Genomic DNA, 6,000 nt, shown 5'->3' with positions numbered 1-6,000 from the left:
GGTCTCTGATGCTCATATTTAACCTGCTGACAGTTTAGATACCGAGCCACAAACCCAACAATATCCTTCTTCATCCGCCTCCACCAATAGTGCTGCCTCAAATCATGGTACATCTTCGCGGCACCCGGATGGATGGAATACCGCGAGCTGTGGGCCTCCTCAAGAATCAGATCTCGAAGCCCATCTATATTAGGCACATATATCCGGCCCTGCATTCTCAGCACCCCGTCATCACCAATAGTCACATCCCTAGCATCACCTCTACAAACCATGTCCTGAAGAACGAGCAAGTGAGGGTCATCATACTGACGCTCCCTGATACGGTCATAAAGAGAAGACCTGGAGACCACACAAGCCAATACCCGACTAGGCTCCGAAATATCCAATCTGACAAGATGGCCTGCTAATGTCTGAACATCTAATGCCAAAGGTCTCTCTGCTGCTAGAAGATATGCTAAACTCCCCAAACTCTCTGCCCGGCGACTCAAAGTATCGGCCACCACATTGGCCTTCCCCGGATGGTACAAAATAGTAATATCATAGTCCTTAAGAAGCTCCAACCATCTCCGCTGACGCAAATTAAGATCCTTCTGCTTTAACAGATATTGCAGACTTCGGTGATCAGTATAGATCTCACAATGAACCCCACACAAATAATGACGCCAAATCTTCAAGGCGTGAACAATGGCTGCTAACTCAAGATCATGGATATGATAGTTCTTCTCATGGGTCTTCAACTGGCGCGAGGCATAGGCAATCACCCTACCCTCCTGCATCAAAACACAACCAATGCATATCCTCGAGGCATCACAATACACGGTGTAAGAACCTGAAGCTGATGGCAGAACTAACACTAGAGTTGTGGTCAAAGCAGTCTTGAGCTTCTGAAAGCTCTCCTCACATTCATCCGACCACCTGAATGGGGCACCCTTTTGGGTCAATTTGTTCAAGGGCGATGCAATAGATGAAAATTCCTCCACAAAGCGACGGTAGTAACCCACCAAACCAAGAAAGCTCCTAATCTCCGTGGCTGAGGACAGTTTGGGCCAACTCTGCACCGCCTCTATCTTCTTCGGATCCACCTGAATACCCTCACTGGACACCACGTTCCCCAAGAATGCTACTGAACTGAGCCAAAACCTACATTTAGAGAACTTTACATAAAGTTTCTCCTCCCTCAATCTCTGCAATACAACGCTCAAATGCTGAGCGTGCTCTTCCTGGCTACGAGAGTACACCAGGATGTTGTCAATGAATATAATGACGAATAGGTCCAAATAGGAATGGAATACACTGTTCATCAGATGCATGAACGCTGCTGGGGAATTGGTCAGCCCAAAAGACATCACCAAGAACTAATAATGGCTATATCGGGTTCTGAAAGCTGTCTTGAGAATATCTGAATCCTGAATCTTCAGCTGGTGATAACCGGACCTCAAAAAAATCTAGGAGAACACCCTCGCTCCCTGAAACTGGTCAAATAAATCATCAATACGAGGCAAAGGATACTTGTTCTTGACTGTGACCTTGTTCAACTGCCTGTAATCAATACACATTCTCATGGAACTATCCTTCTTTTTCACAAATAGAACCGGTGCACCCCAAAGTGACATACTAGGCCGAATAAACCCCTTATCAAGGAGTTCCTGAAGCTGTTCTTTCAATTCTTTCAAATCCGCCGGTGCCATATGATACGGTGGAATAGAAATGGATTGAGTGCCCGGTACCAAATTAATACCACAGTCAATATCCATGTCAGGCGGCATGCCCGGTAGGTCTGCAGGAAACACATCTGGAAAATCACGTACCACCGGAACAGAATAAATGACAGGAGTCTCTGCACTAACATCCCTTACAAAAGCCAAATAAGATAAGCAACCCTTCTCAACCATGCATTGAGCCTTCAAATATGAAATCATCCTACTTGGTACATAATCTACAGAACCGCTCCACTCAACCCTCGGAATTCCTGGCATAGCCAACATCACCGTCTTAGCGTGACAATCTAGAACAACATGACATGGAGATAACCAATCCATACCCAATATCACATCAAAGTCAACCATACTGAGCAATAATAGATCTACTCGGGTCTCCAGACCCCCAATAGTCACCACACACGACCGATATACGTGGTCCACAATAATAGTATCGCCCACATGAGTAGATACATGTACAAATAAAACTAAGGACTCACGGGGCATATCCAGAAAATGGGCGAAATACGAGGAAACATATGAATACGTGGAACCAGGGTCAAATAATACTGAGGCATCTCTGTGGCAAATTGAGACAATACCTGTAATCACAGCATCTGAAGCAATAGCATCTGGTCTGGTAGGGAGAGCATAGAAACGGGATTGACCACCCCCTGATCTGCCTCCTCCTCTAGGGCGACCCCTAGCTGACTGACCTCCACCCCGAGCTGACTGGGCGGGTGGTGAAGTAGCTGGTGCTGTAGTCGGAGGCTGACTCCTCTGCTGAGATAGATCTCAATGATGATGAGGACACTGCCTCCACATATGTCCAAGCTACCCACACTCAAAACAACTCCCTGGTGCTGGCGGCGGAAACTGAATGGAACCTTTAGCACCGGGATGACTGGTAGAAGAACCTGGCATGGAAGAGACCTGGATAGGTGGAGCACGGGACGAACTCTAAACTGGAAGGGCACTAAGTGATGAGTGGCCCTGATGAGAACTGTGAGAACCATGGCCAGATGATGCACCCTGATGAAATGGCCGAGCTGACTGAGCCTGTCTGAAATGACGACCTCTACCGTGCTGGAACTGACCCCCAAAAGGAGCACCACTGAATCCACCCTGACCACGAGGCCTCTTGGCCTCCCGCTCAACCCTCTCCTGACTGTGAACCATCTCAATCTGCCGAGCAATATCGACAACCTCATCAAAGGTAGCACCCGAAACCCGTTCCATGGTCATGAGCAACTGTAGCTGATAAGTGAGTCCATCAATAAACCTTATAATCCTCTCTTTGTCCGTGGGAACCATACAGATAGCATAACGGGCCAACTCAGAGAACCGCATCTCATACTGCGTCATAGACATATCACCCTAGCGGAGCCTCTCAAAATGTCTACGCAACTCCTCTCTGCGGGATCGAGGCACGAACTACTCCAAAAAGACCACGGAGAACTGCTGCCAAGTAAGGGGTATTGCGCCAAAAGGCCTACGCCTCTCATAAGTCTCCCACCATCTGAGTGCAGCCCCAGAAAACTGAAAGGTAGTGAATGAGACCCCACAAGTCTCCAAAATACCAGCAGTACGGAGTATCCTCTAACACCTGTCCAAAAAGTCCTGAGCATCCTCTCTCTCTCTGTGCCACTGAAAGGTGGTGGCTGAAGTCTCCCAAACCTCTCCAACCTGCGCTGATCATCCTCAGACATAGTAGGAACCACATAATCCTAAGCAACAGCAACCGGCTGGGCTGGTGGTAGCTCTAGTGTTTGAAGTCCCTGAATGACCTGCTCGGGTGTGCGAACGACAGGAGTATGAGTGCCATCCCCTGGCCTGAGAAGTGGTTGCGACTGTCGAAATAGAGATCGCCAGAGCAAGGCCAGTATACGCTGTTAGAATCTGAGTTAGGGCCTCCTGAAGGCCTGGAATCACAATAGGCACAGGTGGTGCCTGAGCTGGTGCATCAACAACTGGAACTTGGTCATGATCTGGGACAACCGGTGGATCTGTAGGTACTGCCCCAACTGATGTACGGGTTGTACCTCTGCCCCTACCACGGCCTCTGTTGCGGCCTCGTCCTCTCGTGACCCTGGCTGGTGGTACTGGTGGCTGGCCTTTCTGACAGGTAGTACGAGTCCTCACCATCTGTGAGAGAATGAAACAACATATGTTTAATTACTTGAATTAACGAATTCGCACGACAAGAATCCAAGAATGTAAAGTTTCCTAAAGGTTCTGCAGCCTCCTGAAGATAAGTACAGATATCTCTGTACCGATCCGCAAGACTCTACTAAACCCGCTCATGACTCATGAGACCTATGTAACCTAGGCTCTGATACCAATATGTCACGACCCAAAACTAACCCCTGTTGTGATGGCGCCTATTGCAGAACTAGGCAAGCTGACTCATTTCTAAAACAAACCGATATTTTCATTTTAAAGAAAATTTCAAGGTTATTTAACATAAACCTTCATTTAAAGAGTTTAAATCAAAGAAAAACAGAAGTGAGGAAAAGAAAAGCCCGACATCGGGGTGTCACTAGTCATGAGCATATACTATAATCTGTCTAACAATATCAAGGCTAACTCAGCCCGGAAAATAGCTAAATACAACTAGAGGAAGATAAGAGGGAGAAGAGCAGGGGCTGTGATCGCCAAACAGCTATCTTGATATCTCCAAGAAAATCTGCAACCAGAATACTCAATAACCGCTACTGTGTCCAGCTACACCTGGATCTGCACACAAAGTGCAGGGAGTAACGTGAGTACGCCAACTCAGTAAGTAACAACAATAAATAAAGACTGAGCAGTAGTGACGAGTAATAAAGCATATAACGTTCATATCAGAAAATCTCAGTAAAATACCACATGCTCTTAAAAATCAGGATTTGAATCAAACATCTCGTTTAAAACCAGTTCCAGTAAAATTCATTTTAAAGAGATATTTCCAATAGTTTTTAAAACAAAGGCTCAATGCAAGGGGGAGCAAAAATGATAAAATCATAAACAGCCCCTCGGGCAAAATATCACTCATATACAGCCCCTCGGGCAAACCTCACAGTCACTCGTGCCCCTCGGGCATACCTCACAATTACTCTTGCCACTCGGGCACACCTCATAATCACTCATGCCTCCCAGTCACTCAGCACTCGGCACTCACACTCAGTAGGTACCTGCGCTCACTGGGGGTGTGTATAGACTTCGGAGGGGCTCCTTCAGCCCAAGTGCTATAATCTGCACGGACAACTAACGTGCCATAATAATAAAGTATATTGCAGGCGGGCAGCCCCGATCCATACTCATCCTCATAAATCAGGCCCTCGATCTCACTCAGTCATAAAGTATGCTGCAGGCGGGCAACCTCGATCCACACTCATCCTCATAAATTAAGCCACTCAGGCATTTCAGTAAAACAGGGCATTCGGCCCAAAATATTTATATGCATCAAAATAGAGTCATAAAACTGAGTTATGCGGTAAATAAGTATAAACATGACTGAATATAGATTTTCAATCGAAAACAGTGAGAGGATGATAAGAAATAGCCCCTAAGGGTCCAAACAGCTTTGGCGCAAGGCCCAAACATGGCATTCAACCCAATTTACAGAAATTCTTTTTAAAACATATAAGTATCAAATGGTTAGAATAAAGTATGCAACTTTACAGTTGCTACGGGACGGACCAAGTCATAAATCCCTAACAGTACACGCTCACACTCCCGTCACCTAGCATGTGCGTCACTTCAAAATAGTAGAATGATACGAAATCTGGGGTTTCATACCCTCAGGACCAGATTTACAATCGTTACTTTCCTAAAACCGATCAAATCTCTACCCCGCAATGCTCTTGCCTCTGGACTTGGCCTCCAAATGCTCCAAATCTATTCACAATCAGTATAATACCATTAATATACGCTAATGGAATGAATTCCACAAGAAAAGTTTTAAAATTAGACCAAAACCCGAAATTGGCTCAAAAATCGCCTGTGAGGCCCACGTCTCGGAACCCGACAAAAGTTATAAAATTCGAAAGCCCATTCAACCACGAGTATACCCATATCAATTTTACCAAAATTCGACCTCAACTCGACCCTCAAATCTACAAATCTTATTTCCAAATTTCTAAATTCCAATCTCCGATTTACACCTTAAAATCATGTAATCTAGTCGGATTATTCGATGATAATTCAATATTATGGAGTAGAAATGATCACAAGGGACTTACCTCAAGTTTTCCTTGAAAATATATATCAAAAATCGCCTCTCCTCAAGCTCCAATTTGTCAAAAATGGCAAATAGAACGAA

Source organism: Nicotiana tabacum, chromosome 23 (genome assembly GCF_000715075.1).
Source record: "Nicotiana tabacum cultivar K326 chromosome 23, ASM71507v2, whole genome shotgun sequence".
NCBI lineage: Eukaryota > Viridiplantae > Streptophyta > Magnoliopsida > Solanales > Solanaceae > Nicotiana > Nicotiana tabacum.
This window is presented reverse-complemented; position numbering follows the sequence as displayed.